The sequence below is a fragment of the Pristiophorus japonicus genome, unplaced genomic scaffold (genome assembly GCF_044704955.1).
Source record: "Pristiophorus japonicus isolate sPriJap1 unplaced genomic scaffold, sPriJap1.hap1 HAP1_SCAFFOLD_588, whole genome shotgun sequence".
NCBI classification, from domain to species: Eukaryota; Metazoa; Chordata; class Chondrichthyes; family Pristiophoridae; genus Pristiophorus; species Pristiophorus japonicus.
The window spans coordinates 129,199-153,685 of NW_027254497.1; the positions used below are offsets into that span (position 1 = coordinate 129,199).

Sequence of the window (24,487 nt, forward strand, 5' to 3'; positions counted from 1 at the left end):
TCCACTGAATGAACTTTTGAAAAAACAGGTCAATTGGAAGTGGTCAAAAGAATGCGATACAGCATTCAAGGAGTGTAAAAGCAAATTGGTAGAGGGCACCATGTTAGTTCACTATGACATATCTAAGGAGATTAAGCCAGCATGTGATGCCTCTCCATATGGAATTGGGGCACTGATCTCTCATGTATCATGTAGTGGGGAGGAGAGACCAATTGCTTTTGCTTCACGCACTCTCAATGCCAGCGAGAGTAATGATGCACAAATTGAAAGGGAAGCTTTGGCATTAATTTTTGGGGTCAAGAAGTTTCACAAATACTTGCATGGTCGTAAGATTACCATCGTTACGGACCATACGCCCCTAACAGCAATCCTCCATCCAAAGTCCCCAGTTTCAGCCCGAATGCAAAGATGGGCTTTGATTTTGTCAGCATCTACATATGATATTGAATATAGACAATCAGCTGATCACAGTAATGCTGATGCAATGTCTAGATTGCCTTCCCCATCTAAAGTTACACCCGATAGGGAAGAAGTGTTTTATTTTTCATACATTGATGAACTGCCAATCACAGCTGAAGAGATTGGTAGAGCAACCAAACGTGACCCAGTGATGTCAAAGGTGTATGAGTATATTGCAAATGGATGGCCAAACCATGTAACAGACAAAAATACACATCCATTCTTCATTCGTAGGAATTAATTATCAGTCGATAAAGATTGTATCATGTGGGTTACAAGAGTGGTTATATCAAATAAATTCAGGTCCAAATTATTAGAAGACCTCCATGACCAGCACCTGGGAATGTGCTTGACCAAGAGTTTTGCACGCAGTTATTTATGGTGGCCAGGTCTTGGTAAAGATATAGATACATTGTGAATCAGTGTACGACATGTCAATCGGTAAGCAAACAACCACCATCAGTACCATTACAGCCATGGAAATGGCCTCCCAGGGTGTGACAAAGGCTACATATTGATTTTGCTGAGTTAGAAGGACAACAATTGTTAATTGTGATTGATAGCCATTCAAAGTGGGTTGAGGTGTTTCCAATGTGGAAAATAACAACAAGTAAAATATTGGACATTTTACGAAAATTATTTTCTTCATTTGGCCTCCCTGAGACAAATTGTTTCAGATAATGGACCACAATTTCTTTCTGAAGAATTTTCACAGTTCAAGAGTAAAAATGGTGTGAAACATACCAAGGTTCCACCATACCATCCTGCTTCGAATGGTGCAGCAGAGCGCACTGTACAAATTGTAAAACGTGCCCTCATCAAATAAATGTTAGATCCAAATCCAAGGAAATGACAGTTGTCATTGGATCACAAATTAGCTAATTTTTTAATTACATATTGAAATACGCCTCATACAACTACTAGTAGAACACCAGCAGAGTTGTTTCTCAAACGACAGCCATGAACCAGATTCTCGTTGTTAAAACCAAATTTGGCACAGTCCATAGAAGAGACACAATTAAGACAGAAAGTGAATCATGATAGAGGTAGAGTAAAAGAGAGAAGTGTGAAATTAAACCAGAAGGTGAGAGTGAAGAACCATCTGCATAAATGGTTAAAGTGGTTACTAGGAGGAGTGGTGAAGACATGTGGTCCTCGCACATATTTGGTAAAGATGTTTGATAATGGACATGTTAGGTTTGTTCTTACTGATCAAATTTTACTTACAGACATGGAAGGAGTTGAAGGTGGGAATGATTCAATTATTTCTGACTCATCGGATAGTTTTGATACACCAGTAGCAAATCCTAAATCCAATGTACTGGAAACAAATCCAGGAGAAAATCAGAATGAAAGTCTGAGTCCGAGTCAGGAAAACAAAGAGCCTGAAGTTAGAGTGAGTTCAAATGAAAATCAAGGAAATTCCGTGGAGGAAAAGGTTCCTCAGGATGAGCCTCGATTGATGTGAAATCGAAACCATGTTTGGAGGGTTCTGTTCGAGAGCGAAGGTATCCTCTTTGAACCAGAAAACAAGTTGTAAAGTTAACTTTGTAAATATGGAAAAAAAAGAAGTCTATATCCTGTGTTATGTATAAAAATTAAAGTTATGTGCGATGTTTATTGTAATAACTTCTTCATTCAGGAGGGAGGAGTGTAATGTCTGTAAGCTTGTAATGTTTGTAGCTCCACACTGTGAATATGGACGTATTGTGTATTGCAACTGCAGAGTTAATAATAAATAGAACCAGGCTGTTCCGGAGGCTTCCGACAGAGCTGCCTGCCATGTTAGGAGCTGTGTGTGCTGTGCTCTGTGAGTATATCACATGGATAAATACTTGAAGGGGAGAAAATTGCAGGGTTACAGGGTAAGAGCAGGGGAGTGGGACAAATTAGATAGTTCTTTCAAAGACGTGATGGACCGAATGGCCTCCTTCTGTGATTCTAATTTAAAGCGAATAAACTTTTGCCCTTTCATAAAATCTGCAAGACTGAGAAAGTGATCAAGAGCAGTGTTGAGGAGACAAGCAATATCCTGGGCACGCAGAACACCAGCACAATCGCCATGCTGCCAATCATGGACAGGGGATGAGTAATTTGATCATTTGAGAGTTAACAGCAGCCTCCATTCTTTTAGAACGTATCAATGATAAGATAATAGAGTATGAGTTGAAAGGGGAAGAGGATCATCTTATGGATGGAGTGAGGTTTTCATTCAGTTGTAAACATGGCAAAGGCCATTGAAGCAGGCTCAATGATAAAACCTGCCAGCGACAGTCCAAGGGACCACTCATGGGACACTGGAAATTTGAATTACTTAATGGTTTAGAGGACAACATTCATACAGAAGTTTGGAAGGTGCATCATGAGTAGAAACTGCAGCTTGGGAGACAGTGACATTGCGATTAGGTATTACAACTATTAGGAATCTCCAGTCGTCTTGGATCCTCTTGCCACTGGACCAAAACTTTGCTCTGTCAAGCCCGTGTGGTAGCTGATGTGCAATGGCACCCCCACATTAAAAGAATAATGCACAGACATCTTCCACCATTTAAGATGAATTTCGGGATCTGGAACATCATGGACAACCCAAACAGCAACAGACTGAAACGGCGTACTGCTAACATTGCCCGGGAACTCAGAAGTTTCGACATAGATATCACTGCCCTAAGCAAGACCCGGCAGGCAGGGGAAGGCCAGCTCAGGAACAAGGTGGTGGTTACACCTTCTTCTAGAAAGGTAAACCAGAAGAAAAATGCCACCTCCATTACATAGGCTTCCCCATAAAAAACAAGCTAGTTGTCCATTTCAAAGACTCCCCTTGTGGGTTAAATGAACACCTCATGACCCTACGGCTCACCCTTGCCCAGAACCAGTGTGCTATGGTCATCAATGCGTAGGCCCCAACACTGGAAGCTACAGACGAGACCAAAGAGGAATTCTACTCCAGCCTTGAACAATCCACCCTGAGTCCCAACAGTCAGTCGAGGAGGCGGGAGCTCGGAGCAGCGCGAGTCCGGGGTCGGCGTGAGGCCTATAAAGGGCAGCGGGAGTCGAGCAGTTCGAGCAGTCAGTCGAGGAGGCGGGAGCTCGGAGCAGCGCGAGTCCGGGGTCGGCGTGAGGCCTATAAAGGGCAGCGGGAGTCGAGCAGTTCGAGCAGTCAGTCGAGGAGGCGGGAGCTCGGAGCAGCGCGAGTCCGGGGTCGGCGTGAGGCGTACTGGTGCAGCTCCAGGGAGAAGGCAAAGAAAGAAACAAAGGTGACGTCACAGCCTAGGGGGTAAGTGATTGGCTGGTGATTGGTGAGTAGTTTTTCTTTTTCTTCTTATATTGGTCAGTAACTTTTAACATTGTTATTACCAGTTTAAGTGTATCTAAGGGTTAAGACATGGCAGGAGAGCTCGGTCGGGTGTTATGCTCCTCCTGTACCATGTGGGAACTCAGGGACACTTCCGTTGTCCCTGACGATTACGTGTGCGGGAAGTGTGTCCACCTCCGGCTCCTGACGGTCCGCGTTGCGGAATTGGAGCTGAGGGTGGATTTACTCTGGAGCATCCACGATGCTGAGAATGACGTGAGTATCACATGTAGTGAGTTGGTCTTACCGCAGGGAAAGGGTCCACAGCCAGATAGGGAATGGAAGACCAGCAGGAAGAGTAGTGCAAGGAAGGTAGTGCAGGGGTCCCCTGTGGTCATCCCCCTGCAAAACAGATACACCGCTTTGGGTACTGTTGAGGGGAATGACTCATCAGGGGAGGGCAGCAGCAGCCAAGTTCATGGCACCGTGGCTGGCTCTGCTGCACAGGAGGGCAAGAAAAAGAGTGGGAGAGCGATAGTGATAGGGGATTTAATTGTGAGGGGAATAGATAGGCGTTTCTGCGGCCGCAACCGAGACTCCAGGATGGTATGTTGCCTCCCTGGTGCAAGGGTCAAGGATGTCTCGGAGCGGGTGCAGGACATTCTGAAATGGGAGGGAGAACAGCCAGTTATCGTGGTGCACATTGGTACCAACGACATAGGTAAAAAGAGGGATGAGGTCCTACGAAACGAATTTAAGGAGCTAGGAGCTAAATTAAAAAGTAGGACCTCAAAAGTAGTAATCTCGGGATTGCTACCAGTGCCACGTGATAGTCAGAGTAGGAATCGCAGGATAGCGCAGATGAATACATGGCTTGAGCAGTGGTGCAGCAGGGAGGGATTCAAATTCCTGGGGCATTGGGACCGGTTCTGGGGGAGGTGGGACCAGCACAAACCGGACGGTCTGCACCTGGGCAGGACCGGAACCAATGTCCTAGGGGGAGTGTTTGCTAGTGCTGTTGGGGAGGATTTAAACTAATATGGCAGGGGGATGGGAACCAATGCAGGGAGACAGAGGGAAACAAAAAGGAGACAAAAGCAAAAGACAGAAAGGAGATGAGGAAAAGTGGAGGGCAGAGAAACCCAAGGCAAAGAACAAAAAGGGCCACTGTACAGCAAAATTCTAAAAGGACAAAGGGTGTTAATAAAACAAGCCTGAAGGCTTTGTGTCTTAATGCAAGGAGTATCCGCAATAAGGTGGATGATTTAATTGTGCAAATAGATGTTAACAAATATGATGTGATTGGGATTACGGAGACGTGGCTCCAGGATGATCAGGGCTGGGAAATCAACATTCAGGGGTATTCAACATTCAGGAAGGATAGAATAAAAGGAAAAGGAGGTGGGGTAGCATTGCTGGTTAAAGAGGAGATTAATGCAATAGTTAGGAAAGACATTAGCTTAGATGATGTGGAATCTATATGGGTAGAGCTGCAGAACACCAAAGGGCAAAAAACGTTAGTAGGAGTTGTGTACAGACCTCCAAACAGTAATAGGGATGTTGGGGAGGGCATCAAACAGGAAATTAGGGGTGCATGCAATAAAGGTGTAGCAGTTATAATGGGTGACTTTAATATGCACATAGATTGGGCTAGCCAAACTGGAAGCAATACGGTGGAGGAGGATTTCCTGGAGTGCATAAGGGATGGTTTTCTAGACCAATATGTTGAGGAACCAACTAGGGGGGAGGCCATCTTAGACTGGGTGTTGTGTAATGAGAGAGGATTAATTAGCAATCTCATTGTGCGAGGCCCCTTGGGGAAGAGTGACCATAATATGGTGGAATTCTGCATTAGGATGGAGAATGAAACAGTAATTTCAGAGACCATGGTCCAGAACTTAAAGAAGGCTAACTTTGAAGGTATGAGGCGTGAATTGGCTAGGATAGATTGGCGAATGATACTTAGGGGGTTGACTGTGGATGGGCAATGGCAGACATTTAGAGACTGCATGGATGAATTACAACAATTGTACATTCCTGTCTGGCGTAAAAATAAAAAAGGGAAGGTGGCTCAACCGTGGCTATCTAGGGAAATCAGGGATAGTATTAAAGCCAAGGAAGTGGCATACAAATTGGCCAGAAATAGCAGCGAACCTGGGGACTGGGAGAAATTTAGAACTCAGCAGAGGAGGACAAAGGGTTTGATTAGGGCAGGGAAAATGGAGTACGAGAAGAAGCTTGCAGGGAACATTAAGACGGATTGCAAAAGTTTCTATAGGTATGTAAAGAGAAAAAGGTTGGTGAAGACAAACGTAGGTCCCCTGCAGTCAGAATCAGGGGAAGTCATAACGGGGAACAAAGAAATGGCAGACCAATTGAACAAGTACTTTGGTTCGGTATTCACTAAGGAGGATACAAACAACCTTCCGGATATAAAAGGGGTCAGAGGGTCTAGTAAGGAGGGGGAACTGAGGGAAATCTTTATTAGTCGGGAAATTGTGTTGGGGAAATTGATTGGATTGAAGGCCGATAAATCCCCAGGGCCTGATGGACTGCATCCTAGAGTACATAAGGAGGTGGCCTTGGAAATAGCGGATGCATTGACAGTCATTTTCCAACATTCCATTGACTCTGGATCAGTTCCTATGGAGTGGAGGGTAGCCAATGTAACCCCACTTTTTAAAAAAGGAGGGAGAGAGAAAATAGGGAATTATAGACCGGTCAGCCTGACCTCAGTAGTGGGTAAAATGATGGAATCAATTATTAAGGATGTCATAGCAGTGCATCTGGAAAATGGTGACATGATAGGTCCAAGTCAGCATGGATTTGTGAAAGGGAAATCATGCTTGACAAATCTTCTGGAATTTTTTGAGGATGTTTCCAGTAAAGTGGACAAAGGAGAACCAGTTGATGTGGTATATTTGGACTTTCAGAAGGCTTTCGACAAGGTCCCACACAAGAGATTAATGTGCAAAGTTAAAGCACATGGGATTGGGGGTAGTGTGCTGACGTGGATTGAGAACTGGTTGTCAGACAGGAAGCAAAGAGTAGGAGTAAACGGGTACTTTTCAGAATGGCAGGCAGTGACTAGTGGAGTGCCGCAAGGTTCTGTGCTGGGGCCCCAGCTGTTTACATTGTACATTAATGATTTAGACGAGGGGATTAAATGCAGTATCTCCAAATTTGCGGATTATACTAAGTTGGGTGGCAGTGTGAGCTGCGAGGAGGATGCTATTAGGCTGCAGAGTGACTTGGATAGGTTAGGTGAGTGGGCAAATGCATGGCAGATGAAGTATAATGTGGATAAATGTGAGGTTATCCACTTTGGTGGTAAAAACAGAGAGACAGACTATTATCTGAATGGTGACAGATTAGGAAAAGGGAAGGTGCAACGAGACCTGGGTGTCATGGTACATCAGTCATTGAAGGTTAGCATGCAGGTACAGCAGGCGGTTAAGAAAGCAAATGGCATGTTGGCCTTCATAGCGAGGGGATTTGAATACAGGGGCAGGGAGGTGTTGCTACAGTTGTACAGGGCCTTGGTGAGGCCACACCTGGAGTATTGTGTACAGTTTTGGTCTCCTAACTTGAGGAAGGACATTCTTGCTATTGAGGGAGTGCAGCGAAGGTTCACCAGACTGATTCCCGGGATGGCGGGACTGACATATCAAGAAAGATTGGATCAACTGGGCTTGTATTCACTGGAGTTCAGAAGAATGAGAGGGGACCTCATAGAAACGTTTAAAATTCTGACGGGTTTGGACAGGTTAGATGCAGAAAGAATGTTCCCAATGTTGGGGAAGTCCAGAACCAGGGGTCACAGTCTGAGGATAAGGGGTAAGCCATTTAGGACCGAGATGAGGAGAAACTTCTTCACCCAGAGAGTGGTGAACCTGTGGAATTCTCTACCACAGAAAGTAGTTGAGGCCAATTCACTAAATATATTCAAAAGGGAGTTAGATGAAGTCCTTACTACTCGGGAGATCAAGGGTTATGGCGAGAAAGCAGGAAGGGGGTACTGAAGTTTCATGTTCAGCCATGAACTCATTGAATGGCGGTGCAGGCTAGAAGGGCTGAATGGCCTGCTCCTGCACCTATTTTCTATGTTTCTATGTTTCTATGTAACAAGCTGATCCTCCTTGGTAACTTTAACGCCAGAGTGGAAAGGACACAGACTTCCGGAGAGATGTGATTGACATAGAGGGGGTAGGGAAAACCAACTCTAATGGTACCCTCCTCCTGACGAAATGCTTAGAACATGGCCTTGTCATAACCAACACCTTGTTCCATCAGAGAGACAAGTACAAGGCTTCATAGCAACACCCTCACTCGAAGCACTGCCACCTGCTCGACTACGTCATCGTCCGAGCGAGGGAATGCATCACCCGTGGCATGACAGGAGCTGACGATTGCTGGATGGACCACCGCCTAATCAGCTCTGTCAGCTCCATCAATGTAGCTCCAAAACAATGGCAACAACAGAAACAATACCGCAGGAAAATTAATGCTGGAGCACTCAAAGACCCTGCGAAGAAAGCCCTATTAATCCAGCACCTCTCTAGCAACCTGGCAAGTCCCAATAATCCAGAGACGCAGAGTGTCCACAGCACCCGGTCTTCCCTCAAGGCCTCCATAATTAGCACCTGTGAAGAGATGTTCGGTCACTCAACCAAGAAACACCAAGACTGGTTCGATGAGAATGACCAAGAGATCCAGGAGCTAATAAGTCGCAAGCGCAAGGCATTCTTGAACTGGAAACAGCAACACAACTTGAGAGCAAGAAAGCAGCTCTACAGATGTCTGAAGTCTGCGGTCCAACAAAAAACTTGCGACTTAAAGAACAGGTGGTGGGTGGAGAAAAGGCAGGAGGTCCAGCAACTAGCCATGACAGGACTTGACGAATGCTGGACGGACTACTGCCGAATCCGTTCTGTGATCTCCATCAAGGTAGTCCTAAAACAGTGGCGGCAACAGAAACAATGCTACAGGAAAATATGTTCGGACTAAGAGGATAACTAATGAAAGGATAGTGCCTATTAGAGATCTTAAGGGTAACCTGTGTACGGAGGCGGGAGACGTCGATAGGGTTCTTAATGAATACTTTGCATCTGTTTTCACAAAATAGAGAGGAGCGAGGCAGACATTGCAATCAGGGAGGAGGAGAGTGAAATATTAGATGAAATAAACATAGTGAGAGAGGAAGTATTAAGGGGTTTAGCATCTTGAAAGAAGATAAATCCTCAGGCCCAGATGAAATGTAACCCAGGCTGTTAAGAGAAGCAAAAGAGGAAATAGCAGAGGCCCTGACTATTATTTTCTAATCCTCTCTGGCTGCAGGTGTGGTGTCGGAGGACTGGAGAACTGCTAATGTGGTACCTTTGTTTAAAAAGGGAGAAAGGGATAGACCGAGTAATTACAGGCCAGTCAGCCTGACCTCAGTGGTGGGAAAATTATTAGAAAGAATTCTGAGGGACAGGATAAATCTTCATTTAAAAAGATTAGGATTAATCAAGGACAGATAGCATGGATTTGTTCAGGAAAGGTCGTGTCTGACTAGTGTGATTGGATTTTTTGAGGAGGTAACAAGGTTAGATGAGGGTAGTGCGTTTGATGTAATGTATATGGATTTTAGCAAGGCTTTTGATAAGGTTAAACATGGCAGACTGGTCATGAAAGTAAAAGCCCATGGGATCCAAGGCAAAGTGGCAAGATGGATTCAAAATTGGCTCAGAGGCAGGAAGCAGAGGGTAATAGTTGATGGGTGTTTTTGTGACTGGAAGGTTGTTTCAAGTGGGGTTCCGCAGGGCTCAGAACTAGGTCCCTTGCTTTTTGTGATGTACGTCACTGATCTAGATTTCAATATAGGGGGCATGATTAAGAAGTTTGCAGATGATACTAAATGTTAATGAAGAAGAAAGCTGTTGACTGCAGGAGGACATCAATAAACTGGTCAGGTGTACAGAACAGTGGCATATGGAATTAAATCCAGAGAAGTGTGAGGTAATGCATTTGGGAAGGTCTAACAAGGAAAGGGAATACACATTAAATGATAGCACACTGAGAAGTGTAGAGGAACAAAGGGACCTTGGAGTGCATGTCCACAGATCCCTGATGGTAGCAGGCCAGATTGGTAAGGTTGTTAAGAAGGCATACGGAATGCTTGCCTTTATTAGCTGAAGCATAGCATACAAGAGCAAGGAGGTTATGCTTGAACTGTATAAAGCACTGGTTAGGCCGCAACTGGAGTACTGTGTGCAGTTCTGGTCACCACATTACAGGAACGATGTGATTGTACTAGAAAGGGTACAGAGGAGATTTACGAGGATGTTGCCAGGAGTAGAGAATCTTAGCTATCAGGGAAGATTGGATAGGCTGGGTTTGTTTTCCTTGGAACAGAGGAGGCTGAGGGGAGACCTTATCTGAGTAAAATTATGAGGGGCCTAGATGGAGTGGAGAGGAAGAACTTGTTTCTCTTAGCAGAGGGGGCAAAAACCAGGGGGCATTGATTTAAAGTAAGTGGTAGAAGGTTTAGAGGGGATTTGGGTGGAAATTTCTTCACCCAGGGGGTTGTTGGGGTCTGGAACTCACTGCCTAAAAGGATGGTAGAGGCAGTAACCCTCACCACATTTAAAAAGTACTTGGATGTACACTTGAAGTGTCATAACCTACACGGCTATGAACCATGAGCTGGAAAGTGGGATTAGGCTGGATAGCTCTTTGTTGGCTGGCACGGACACGATGGATCAAAATGGCCTACTTCCATGCTGTAACCTTCTATGATTCTAGCTGATAACCATGATATGTGTGGATTCTTTAGCACAGTCAAGACCACCTACGGCCCAAGCACCCAAAACCCTTCCTCACTGCTGGCCAAGAACGGATAGATACTCATCAATGACAGAAAGGCAGTCAGTGCTCACTGGAAGGAGTATTTCGAAGATCTCCTTAACCGAGGCTCTGTATTTGACGCAAGTATTCTCGATTCCATCCTGCAGCATGTTACCTGCCACCACCTTAGCACAACTTCAGCCCGGCATGAGGTTGAAAATGCTATACGACAACCGAAGAACAACAAGGCCCCAGGAGCAGATGGAATCCCCGCCGAAGCACTAAAAGATGGCGGAGAATCATTATTGGCACGAATACATTAACTAATTTCTTCTATTTGGAAGGAGGAGAGCATGCCAGGGAATCTCAGACGGCGTAATCGTGACCATCTTCAAAAAAGGGGACAAGTTTGATTGTGGCAATTACAGAGCAGTTTCCCTGCTGCCTGCCACAGGGAAAGTCATCGCAAAAATCCTCCTCAATCGCCTCTTCCCTATGGCTGAAGAGTTCCTCCCAGAGTCGCAATGCGGATTCCGCCCACTAAAGGCACAATGGACATAAGAACACAAGAATATAAGAAATAAGAGCAGGAGTAGGCCATTTGTCCCCTTGAGCTTGCTCTGCCATTCAATAAGATCATGGCTGATCTTCACCGCGCGTCAAATTCAAGAGAAATGCAGGGAAGAACACCTTCATGTAACAACCTCTGTACATGGTCTTCTTTGACCTCACAAAGGCCTTCAACATTGTCAACTGTGAGGGATTATGGAGCATCCTCCTTAAAAGAGATTGGGTCAACACCCGATGGGAGAGTTTATAATAACAGGACTCTTGTGTTATTACATTGGTGATGAGAACTTTACTATTTACAATGGCCACTATTGGAATTCTGCACGAATTCGTGGATGGCGAGAATTGGTCGGATTTTGTCGACTGCCTGGATCAACATTTTGTTGCCAACAAAATGGAGGAGGAGGCTGATGCAGTCCGCTGCAGGGCGGTTCTCCTCACCGTCTGTGGTCAGAAGATTTACGACATCATGAAGAACCTTCTCTTGCCTTTACGACCAACTGCCAAGTCTTACGAGGAACTGTGTGATTTGGTGCGTGACCAACTAAAGCCGAAGGAAGCGATCATGATCTCACGCTATCACTTCTACATGTATGTCTGTGCTGAGGGCCAGGACATGTCAGGATTTGTCGCCAACCAACGACGTCTTGCTGAGCCGTGTAAGTTCAGGAACACTCTGGAAGACATGTTGAGAGACTTTTTTGTGATAGACATCAACCAATATGTGATAATTCGGAAGTAATTGGCCGAAGAGAAGCTGGACTTGAAAAAGGCCATGACGATTCCCCAGGCATGCCTGACGACTGATGAGAACTTGAGGCAGATATCATCAAAAGGTCGGTGTCATGTATGTAACCTTCATGTAACTGTAACCTTCATGTAACAACACTGCATACTGTACACACCTCATCTGCAGAATATGCCTCGCGTGAATTTATAGTAGTGTGTAAGGGCATTACATTTGGCGACGAGAAATGGGAATCAACACTCACAAGAATGGCCACCGGTAGCACAGAGGAACAGTACTGTGTTGGTGAGGACTAGGACGATTTCATTGAGAGGCTCCAACAGAGCTTTGTCACAAAGGACTGGCTGGGAGCGGCAGCGGCTGACAAGCGAAGGGCGCATCTACTGACCAGCTGTGGACCTAAGATGTATGCGTTGATGAAAGATCTGCTCACACCCGAGGAGCTGGCAGACAAAACCTTTGAAGAGCTCAGCAAACTGATTGGTGAGCACCTCAAACTGGCGAGCAGTATACACATGGCCTGACACCGATTCTATACACACCGACGTCGGGAAGGACAGATCATACTGGACTTCGTTGCGGACCTTCGGCGCTTGGCCAGCCTCTGTAAGTTCACAGACGCCTGCAGGGGGGAGATGTTAAGGGATTTATTTATTGAGGGCATTGGTCATACCGGGATTTTCAGAAAGCTAATTGAGATCAAGGACTTGACCTTGGAAGGGGCGGCGTTGATGGCTCAGACCTTCATGACAGGGGAGGAGGAAACCAAGATAATATACGCGCGCAACTCTGCTTCCAACGTGGCGATGGATCAGGGAGTTGACATTGTAAACGCGACAATGGCAGGTTGAATGGACATTTACACCATCACAGTGGACAATGCGTTCTGGGATGGGGCCATTGACACCCACTGACAGACTGCTCAAGAGTAATCAAAGAGACAATCAGAGAGGAATGCCTGGTAACAGCTCTTTTGTTCACAACAATCTCAGCTCATGCTGGAGGTGCGGGGGCAGACATGCTGCAAAAACCTGTAGGTTTCAACAATTTATCTGTAGAAATTGTAACTTCAGTGGACATTTAGCCAGAATGTGCAGGAAGCCCGCAGTAAGGCTAATTTATGAGGCAGATGAACCAGAAGAGGGGTCTGCAAGGCAGGTTGATGCTTGGGACAAAGCAATGGACGCTGAAGTTCAGCGGGTTCAGGTGGCAAACATCCATAGCTCATATACCAAAACGCCACCTATGATGATGAAAGTCCTATTAAACGGCATCCTGGTACGGATGGAGCTGGACACAGGGGCCAGCCAGTCACTTATGAGTGTCCAACAATTCGAGAAACTGTGGCCACTCAGAGCTAGCAGACCCAAACTAGAACGCATTGACACGCAATTACGGACATACACCAAAGAGATTATCCCAGTGCTCGGCAGTGCAATGTTGGTGGTCACACATAATGGATCAGAGAACCGGCTGCCACTCTGGATTGTCCCGGGAAATGGTCCCGTGCTTTTGGGGAGGAGCTGGCTAGCCGAGATGAACTGGAAATCGGGGGATGTGCACGCTATTTAATCTGTGGAGCGAAGTTCATGCTCACAGGTCCTACAGAAATTTGAGTCACTATTTCAACCTGGTGTCGGGACTTTCAAAGGTACCAAAGTAGTGATACGCATCACCCCAGACGCCAGACCAGTGCACCACAAAGCCAGAGCTGTGCCGTATGTGATGCGGGAGAAAATTGAGAGTGAGTTGGACAGGTTGCCAAGAGGTCACCCGTTGAATTCAGCGACTGGGCAAGCCCCATCATCGCTGTCCTAAAAACGGATGTCTCGGTCAGGATCTGTGGCGACTTACAAGGCCACTATCAACCAAGTGTTACTACAAGACCAATAGCCACTTCCGAGAGCGGAGGATCCTTTTGCCACGCTGGCAGGTGGCAAGCTGTTCACCAAGTTGGGCTTCACCTCAGCCTACATGACCCAGGAACTGGCCGAAGAATCCAATCTACTGACTACCATCACCACGCACAAGGGGCTATTCGTCTACAACAGGTGTCCATTTGGCATTCGATCAGTGGCCGCTATCTTTCAAAGCAACATGGAAAGCCTGCTCAAATCCATCCCTGGAACAATTGTATTTCAGGACGACATCCTTATCATGGGTCGAGACATCGAGGAACACCTCCACAACCTGGAGGAGGTGCTACGCCGACTGGACCGGGTAGGCCTGCAACTAAAGAAGTCCAAGTATGAGTTTTTGGCCCAGGAGGTCGAGTTTTGGGCAGAAGGGTTGCCGCAGATGGGATGCGGCCTACCAAATCCAAAACGGAAGCGATTCATCGTGCGCCCAGGCCCGGCAACACATCGGAGTTGCACTCATTTCTGGGACTCTTGAACTATTTCGGGAACTTTCTGCTGAATTTAAGCACATTGTTTGAGCTGCTACACGTGCTCCTGCGGAAGGGTTCAGATTGGTTTTGGGGAGACTGTCAGGAACAGGCGCGGAACCTGCTTTGTTCTAATAAACTGTTGACCCTGTACAACCCCTGTAAGAAATTGGTTTTGACATGTGATGCATCATCCTATGGGGTTAGGTGCGGGTTGCAGCAGAGTAATGATGAGGGCCAATTCCAACCTGTGGTTTATGCCTCCAGGTCGCTTTCCCAAGCAGAACGGGGATATGGGATGGTTGAAAAGCAGGCACTCGCATGTGTCTACGGGGTGAAAAAGATGCACCAGTACCTTTTTGGCAGAAGGTTCGAGTTAGAAACGGACCACAAGCCGTTAACATCCCTGTTGTCAGACAGCAAAGCTGCCAATGCCAATGCGTCAGCTCGCATACAGCGATGGGCTCTCACGCTCGCTGTGTATGACTACACCATACGGCACCGGCCGGGCACTGAAAATTGCGCTGACGCGCTCAGCAGGCTTCCCCTGGCTACCACTGAGGGGGCAGCGGAGCAAAGCACGGAGTTGGTCATGGCCGTTGATGCCTTTGACAGCGCAGGCTTCCCCATCACAGCCCGCCAGATCAAAATCTGGACCAACAGAGATCCCCTCCTATCTTTGATTAAGAAATGTGTCCTGACTGGGGATTGGGCGCCCGCACATGGAGCATGCCCCAAGGAGGTCAGACCGTTTCACAGACGGATGGATGAGCTCTCCATCCAACCGACTGTCTACTATGGGGCAGCTGGGTAGTCATGCCCCAGAAGGGAAGGGAAGCATTCATCAGGGAACTCCACAGCGAGCACACAGGCATTGTGCTAATGAAGGTCATTGCCTGGTCACATGTATGGTGGCCGGGAATTGACTCAGACCTGGAACACTGTGTTTGCAGGTGCTCAACGTGTGCCCAGCTGGGCAATGCCCCCAGGGAGGCCCCACTCAGCCCGTGGCCCTGGTCCACCAGGCCATGGTCATGTATTCACGTAGACTACGCGGGCCCGTTCATGGGAAAAATGTTCCTCATTGTTGTTGATGCGTACTCGAAATGGATTGAGTGCATCATATTGAATTTGTGCACGACATCCACCACTGTGGAGAGTCTACGTGCGGTCTTTGCGACCCACGGCTTACCGGACATCCTGGCTAGTGACAACGACCCTTGTTTCACTAGTTATGAATTCTGGGAGTTCATGTCGGGTAATGGCATCAAACATGTCAGGACAGCACCATTCAAGCCGGCTTCCAATGACCAGGCGGAACGTGCGGTCCAAATCATAAAACAGGGCATGCTCCGGATTAAAGGACCCTTCCTTCAATGCCGCCTATCGCGCCTCCTGCTGGCCTATAGGTCCCGACCGCACTCGCTCACGGGGGTCCCGCCCGCAGAGCTACTCATGAAACATACACTTAAAATTCAGTTGTCCCTCATTCATCCAGTCTTGTCAAACATTATTGAGGGCAAGCGCCAGTCCCAAAATGAGTGCCATGACCGAAACGCAAAGGGGTGAGGTATAGAAATCGATGACCCTGTATTTGTTCTTAATCACACTTTGGGACCCAAGTGGCTCGAATGTACTGTAATTGGCAAAGAGAGGAATAGGGTCATAGTGGTCAGACTCAACAATGGACAGATATGCCACAAGCATCTGGACAAATAAAAAAAAGGTTCAGCATGGACACTGAGGAACCTGAGGAAGATCATGAGATGTTGCCCACACCACCGCCAGTGAATGAGCAACAAGAACATTCAGCAACATGTACAGTCCCTGCAGCCAGCCCGGACAAGCCGGAATCACCACAGGTGACAGAGACGCATGCCAAGCCTCAACAAACAGAGCCCCAACTGCGGCGCTCCACGAGAGAGCGTCGATCACCTGAAAGACTTAATCTTTAACCCCATAAGATGTTGGGGGGTGGGGTATGTAACCTTATATAACTGTAACCTTCATGTAACAACACTGCATTCTGTATATACCTAAGAAATGCACACCTTGACCACAGTGGGTGAACTTGTGGGAGAGACTCCTCACCTGGTCATCCAGGTATATAAAGGGAGGTCCCACGCAGGGTCATCACTTCTTGGTCCTGTGAATAAAGGTTCAGGTCATGGAGTGACCTTGTCTGCAGAATATGCCTCGTGGGAATTTATAGTAGTGTGTAAGGACATTACAGTCGGAGCTCTACGGCAGGCTTGTCAGGTACTGTAAACAAGATTGTGTCATCTTCTGATAAAGCTGCTCATGGCAGGACCAAGTCAACTGTTTACGTGAAACCTGTAGCTGCTTAGAGCCTGACAACTGGTACGAAGCTGAATTCACCCTGTTGACATTGTGGGGACAATCATCGGCCTCATCAGTGTCGGTTTAAACAATACTCCTGTAATGGCTGTTCGAAAGTGGGACACTCCAACAAATGTGCCCACAATTGAGCAAACGTGCTGCTGCTGCTTCTGCTGCTCATCATATTGAAGATGATGACCAGTCAGGTGCTGACTTTGATACACAACTTGAAGAGGAAATGTATGGTTTGTATTTGTTCTCGTCAAAGAGCCATCCGATAACTGTTAATGTGAAGCTGAATGGCGTGCCTGTATCAATGGAGCTGGACACAGGTGCAAATCAGTCGATCATGAGCCAAGTGACATTTGACAAGCTGTGGGGCACTGAGGCTGTGAAGCCTAAGCTGAGTCCAGTCAAGGCCAAGTTGCGTACTTATATGAAGGAACTCATACTGGTGATTGGCAGTGCAGTAGTCGTATGATGGTGTGATCCAAGATCTACCATTATGGATTATCCCAGGTAATGGTCCAATGCTGTTCGGTTGGAATTGGCTCGAGAACATTAAGCTGAACTGGAGTGATGTCAAAGCGTTGTCCTCGGTGGACGACACTTCTTATGCGCAAATGTTGAAGAAGTTTCCTTCTTTGTTTGAGCCTGGCATTGATAATTTTACTGGAGCCAAGGTGCAGATTCACCTGGATTCTGATGCAAGGCCTGTCTATCACAAAACTCGGTCTGTCCCTTATATGATGAGGGAGAAAATTGAGATTGAGCTTGAGAAACTCCAAAGTGAAGGGGTCATATCACCTGTCGATTTTAATGAGTGGGCCAGCCCTATCGTTCCTGTGTTGAAGAGTGATGGCACTGTGAGGATTTGCAGAGACTACAAGGTTACGATTAACCGATTCTCGCAACAGGTTCAGTACCCATTACTGAAGGCTGATGACCTATTCGCCATGCTAGCTGGTGGAAAGTCGTTCACTAAGCTAGATCTGATGTCGGCCTACCTGACACAGGAGCTGATCGATAATTCGAAGAAACTTACCTGCATCAACATCCATACAGCAGGTGTTCTTTCGGAATTCGTTCGGCTGCAGCCATATTCCAGAGGAATATGGAGAGTCTACTGAAGTCTGGAATCATGTGTGCATCAGTGTAATACTTGCATGCAGCTAAGTAAAGTACCAGGGGAATCTCTGTTGAGTCTTTGGCCGTGCCATCTAAACCATGGTCGAGGATCCACATCGATTTTGCGGGTCCATTCCTTGGAAAGATGTTTTTTGTTCTGGTGGATGCATATTCAAAGTGGATCGAGTGTATTATTATTTCATCCTGTACATCTACAGCCATTATTGAGAGCCTACGTGTCATGTTTGCTACTCATGGTTTACCTGACATTGTTGTGAGCGACAACAGATCTTGTTTCACAAGTCTTGAGTTTCAGGAGTTCATGAAACTCAATGGTATTAGACATGTGAGGTCAGCTCCATTCAAGCCTGCTTCTAATGGTCAAGCAGAGCGTGCTGTTCAAACTATCAAACAAAGTATGAAACGTGTAACTCAGGGTTCAGTTCAAACTCATTTGTCATGTATATTGCTCAGTTATAGGACAAGACCTCATACTGTTACTGGTGTTTCGCCTGTTGAATTACTGATGAAGAGAAATCTCAAGACCAAGCTTTCACTTGTTCATCCTGATTTGAATGATCATGTTGAAAAGAGACATCGAAGTCAGCAATTGTATCATGATCATACTGCTGTGTCATGAGATATCTCTGTCAATGATCCAGTGTTTGTACTAAACTATGGTCGAGATCCTAAATGGATCGCTGGTACTGTTACAGCTAAGGACGGTAACTGAGTATTCATTGACATGCTCAAGAATGGCCAAACATGCAGAAAACATGTTGACCAGGTAAAACTACGGCACACAGATGAACTGGAACCATTTGAGGAAGATCCAATCAGTGACCCACCAACTATCATTCATTCACCAGAGGCCTCTTTTGCCATTCCTGAACCCGGACCTTCAGTCTCTGATGTTATTACCACTCCCACCAGAACTGTTACTCAACCTCCAGTCACAACTGACTTAGAACGTTCACCGAGAACTAATGTTGAACTGAGACGATCAACTCATGAGTGGAAAGCCCCAGATCGTCTTATATTGTAAAGTGACTGATACTAAGATCTTGAAAGGGATATGCTGTAATATATTTATGCTTGGGGTCACCAGACACCAGAGTGCTCCATTGTCGGATGTCATGCAGGTAATACAAGAAGTCTACTCTTGTACTTTTCCGAAGTGGGAATAAAAGAGATCGGGTCTACACCCTGTCATGTATGTAGACCATGTATGCTAACTGTATAGTCACTTAAGGTGTGCCACTAGAGGGCACTGTGGTGGGAGACCTGAGGGTCACCTGCATAGGTGTGCAAGACCCAGTATAAAAGGCTGCCCACCATGCTTGTGCCTCACTCTGGAGTTACAATAAATGGGACTAAGGTGATAACAGCTCAAGAACAATGCTAGACCTCGTGGAATCATTCATAAGAGTATTAAAGACGTAACAACTGGCGATGAGATTATGAACTTTCACGCAAAAATGACTAACGTTGGTGCATTAGAAAAGTTCACAGAGGGTGAAGATTGGGAAGCCTTTACGGAGCGGCTTGACCAATATTTCGTAGCAAACGACCTGGTAGGCGATGATCTGGCCACGCTGGCATATAAGCGCAGAGCTATCCTGTTGACCAGTTGTGGGCCCGCAGTCTATGGCCTTGTCAGGGACTTGCTTGCACCAGGGAAAACAACAACCAAGTCATACGAGGAACTCAAACCGTAGGAGAGCATCTTCACTACCAGGCATCGATTTTATACACACTGCCACCCCGAGGGCCAGGAAATCGCAAAGTATACTGCCGACCTCAGGAGGCTGACAGGACCGTGTCAATTCGGCGCATCTCTCGCCGATGCGTTGCGGGATGTCTTCGTAATTGGCATCAGTCATGAGGCTCTTCTTCACAGGCTACTGTCTGCCGAAACCACCGTCACTCTGCAGAAGGCCATCAGCATCAGCGAGGCGTTCGTGACCTCAAGCTGCAGCACCAAGCAGACGATGTCTCACTCTCAGGACTCAAACCCGGCAAGTACTGTAAATAGAATGGTGCCTTTCACAGACAGAACTGTTGAATGTGAATCTGCCCAGGGCAGAGCGTACAGGCCCCCGAGTCCTTTAACTCAGAGACCGCCGAGGGGTACAAACGTAAGCCGAGTAGCACCATGCTGGCGTTGCGGAGGTAATCACAGGGTTCATCAGTGTCGGTTCAGAGACTATGTGTGCAAAGGCTGCAGCACAAAGGGCCACCTCCAGCGATTGTACAAAAGAGCTGTGACTCACCACGTGGAAGAGGAGTCAGCAGATGGCTGTGAATCCAGCGCGGATTACGAGGAGATAACTAGAGAGGCAGCTCAGTCCCAGGACCAAGTGTATGGAGTAAATACCTGCACCACAGATTGTCCTCCAGTGATAATGGAGTCGAGATAAATGGCGTTCCAGCCTTCATGGAAGTGGACACGGGGGCGAGTCAGTCAGTAATGAGCCAGGAAGCCTTTGAGAGGCTATGGAACGATCAAGCTGAATGACGCAAGCTGGTCCCGGTTCAGGCAAAGCTGCGCACCTACACCAAGGAACTGATATCAGTTGTTGGTAGTGCGGATGTAAGTGTATCCCATGATGGCGCAGTGCACAATTTACCATTGTGGATTGTTTCAGGTGATGAACCAACGCTACTTGGAAGAAGATGGATGGGGAACATTCATTGGAACTGGGAAGACTTCATCCCTCCAGCCATCGACGTCCCCCGTGCTCAGAGGCAGAGCAAGCCGGAGAGCAGATCTGCGCAGCCCCCGAGGCACAGACAGCTTATCACGACTGCGTGGCGATGATCCAGCCGAGACAACCCAAACGCACCTTCCCGGTTTCAGTGGCAGGACTCCTGGGGAGGAAGATTGTATCCGAAGGTGCCTTCCCAGCTTCAGTGGCAGAATCCCTGGGAAAGAAGATCGCGGCAGTCGACATCATGGACAGGGAAAAGATGGCGTCCAAACCACGAGGTACAAAGCTAATGGAACAACGGCACGTGGTTCCACGCAAGGAAGATGATTTCAGTGAAAGTAGTAAGGCCATTTTAAAGGAGGCCAGCTACACAGCATTTTTGAATGAACTGCTTAAAATTGGTAACCAATGTAAAAGTCCAGCTGTAACGAGCAAAATGTTGTTGAGCGATGTCAGGTGCAAATTGCAATCAGCCAATGTAGCGGGCGAACACCTAACGGTCGTATACAGGTCCAGCGGGCTACCCAATGCTGTAGCCTGCGTCCCTGGGATCAGAACGACGTATCATAAAGTGTCCCCACAGCTGACAGAAGTAGACAAGCCGTAGAGTAAATGATCCCCGGAGAGCAGAGGCACTGGTAGCGATAACATTACAGGCACCCGATGGCATGAACCGCCACAGGCCAGAAACAGTAAACTGCACCTATGCTCACAGTCAGCTACCATCGCTCACCACCCGGGTGGAAAAGGCGCAGCCTACAAACCACTCGCCACCATGGCAATGCCCAAAAGCAAAGGGTCACCCACAACGGCTCCTCTGAACGGGACCTGGATCCAAAACTAGAGAGTACTCACAATGGTGCCCTCCAGGAAAGCGAGTCAGCAGTCCCCTGTGAACTGCTAGTCAAGACGAGGCAGCCCCACCATCACTTAGACAAAATGCTCACTCGCCCAGACCGCTTCCCAGCGAGCAGCAGCGACACGAAAGCAAACGAAAAGGACAGGGAGGTCACAAACACATCAGCTGTCTTTGGGTCTGCCCGACATTAGGAGTAACGGCAAGAGCCCTGAGCTCCGGCAACTCGAGTAAATGAGCTCACCTCACCCACAGACCCACTAGCATGGGACACTGCACCGCCACCAGACGACCCGGATCTCATCCGGCCGTGCTGGAACTAGACTGTCCTTGTGTACCTATACTGAGATACCTGTACTGATCATGTAAACGTACCACACAAAAAGAAACGCAACTGTAATCCACCCAACAAATGTACCAAGATGTAAATGTAAAACCCATGTGATGAACTTGAATGCAACTTGCATGTAACGGGCCATTAGCCTGATCTCTGTGTGGGGAGGGGGCGGGGAGAATGGAATAGTCATAGGCTCACAATCAGAAACCACGGGGACCTCCACTGGCAACAAATCTCACTACCAACCCACCCAAGTTAGAAGTGACCCTCCAATGGTCAACCAGGAAGAGCAAAGTCCATGTACGAGTCAATTTGCATTAAAGACTTGGGGGGGAAGTGATGTCATGTATGTAGCCCATGTATACTAACTATATAGTCACATAAGGTGTGCCACCAGAGGGCACTGCGGTGAGAGACCTGAGGGTCGCCTGCATAGGTGTGCAGGGCCCAGGATAAAAGGCTGCTCACCATGCTTGTACCTCACTCTGGAGTTACAATAAATGGGGCTAATGTCACAACTGCTCATGTACAATACTAGACCTCGTAGAGTCATTCATAAGAGTATTAAAGGCTAACACACCCGATGGGAAAGTTCATAATAATAGGACTCTTGTGTTATTACACTCCTCAAGTTCGGCTGCCCTCAAAGTTTTGCTCTGCCTGCTTCATGATGACATGCAAGTCGTGATTCTGATCAACGGATCCACCACAGATCCAATTCACATACAGACCGGGGTCAAGCAAGGCTGTGTCATCGCACCAATGCTCTTCTCGAACTTCCTTGTTGCAATGCTCCATCTCACCCTCAGTAAGCTTCCCGCTGGAGTGGAACTAATCTACAGAACAAACGGAAAACTGTTTAATCTCCGTTGCCTCCAGTCCAGATCCAAGGTCGTTCCATCCTCTGTCATTGAATTAGAGTTCGCAGACGATGCTTGCGTCTGTGCACACTTGGAGGCCGAACTCCAAACCATCGTCAACACCTTCACCGAAGCGTACGAGAGCATGGGCCTCATACTAAACATCCATAAGACAAAGGTCCTCTACCAGCCTGCCCCAGCCACAGGGTACTGCCTCCCGATTATCAAAATCCATGACGATGCCTTGGACAACATTGACCATTTTCCATACTTTGGGAGCCTACTGTCAACAAGGGCAGACATAGATGACGAAGTCCAAAACTGCCTTCAGTGTGCCAGTGCAGCCTTTGGTCACCTGAGGAAGAAATGTTTGAAGACCAGGATCTCAAACCCGGCACCAAGCTCATAGTTTACAGAGCAGTAGTGATACCACCTTCCAATCTGTTTCAGAGACATAGACTATGTACACAGGCACCTCACATCACTGGAGAAGTACCACCAATGTTACCTGCATAAGATCCTGCAAACCATTGACAGGATAGGCGCACCAACGTCAGTGTTCTCGCTCAGGCCAACATCTCCAGCATCGAAGCACTGACCACACTCGATCAGCTTCGATGGATGTGCCACATTATCCGCATGCCCAAAGCAAGCGCTCTACTCAGAACTCCGACGCGGCAAGTGAGCCCCAGGTGGGCAGAGGAAATGCTTCAAGGATACCCTCAAAGCCTCCTTGAAAAAGTGCAACGTCCCCACTGACACCTGGGAATCCCTGGCCTAAAACCGTTCGAATTGGAGGAGAAACATCCGGGAAGGCGCCAAACACCTCGAGTCTCTTCACTGGGAGCAAGCGGAGGCCATGCGCAAACAGTGGAAGGAGCACACGACAATGCAAGCACTGCATCCACCCATCCTGTGACAGAGACTGTCGGTCCCGCATCGGACTCATCAGTCACCTGAGAACTCATTTTTAGTGTGGACTGCCTAAGAAGAAGATTAGGAAATAGGCAGACAATTTGGCAAATATATGCAAATCATCAGGAATCACGTGGGTGGTTGGATTGGGAAGGTAATCAGCATCGGAATGTGGTGGACAGTGGGCGAAAGAGAGGTAAATGCAGTTCATCTCAGTCCTCATGCCCCGGTTTCTCACCCAAGCCGGCATCTACAGACTTTATAATTTATTTTTATAGTCAGATCTGTAAACTGCTTTTACATTGGTCCTTAGAGGGATTGTTTGTGCTAGTGGTTCACTATGTGTAAATATTGTGTGCCTGATGGTAAATTTGCTGGATCCCTGAGACTGCCCACAGAGGTTATCTGTTTTTTAACGGATCTTCCTGATTGACAATTTTAGCGAATCAGGCATGTTTATTTCAGGGTCACCAATGCCCCTCGAAGGCCCACTGTTTAAATCACTTTAAAAATTTGAATGTGAGATTACCCCACTCCATGCTTATCAGCCAGTACACTCTCAATATCAGTGAAATCATTATCCAAGAGCCTGCTCAGAATTCAGCGTGTGTCTGCCATATTATGGTAGCAAGATAACATTAAACATCTGATTCAAAACCTGTTACAGCAAGCATTTGCAGAGGTGCTATTTTGGTCATAACCCACATCCTATGTTCGGAGCAATCCACACTGCAATTAAAATACAGGCAATATGGTCTGCAACAATCAATAGTGTTATCTCACAACATTAGTGTAAAAGAACTATCAAGCAGAACACAAAATCTATTAAGAACCAAATTTGCAAAGGTTCAAATCTTCTCGAAAATCTCTTCACATTTTCACTTTGGCATCTGGGAGTATTGCCAATTTTTTTCTAGCCTATATATGACTTAGGTTTTTTTTACAATGATGCTGTAAGTACAATGTCAAACTAGTTTATAGAAAGGGATCAATTCACGCTGGTTCCCAAAGCCTGTGATGTTCACCCTAACCATCTTTGGCCAAAACAAAATTGTTC

At 47.0% G+C, this 24,487-nt stretch overlaps 1 protein-coding gene across 1 annotated transcript in view; it reads right to left on the reverse strand.

Moving 5' to 3' along the window:
- The window catches only part of LOC139255165 (nectin-1-like), a 222,651-nt gene that overhangs the window by 87,048 nt on the left and 111,116 nt on the right, over positions 1-24,487 (reverse strand). The window lies entirely within an intron of this gene.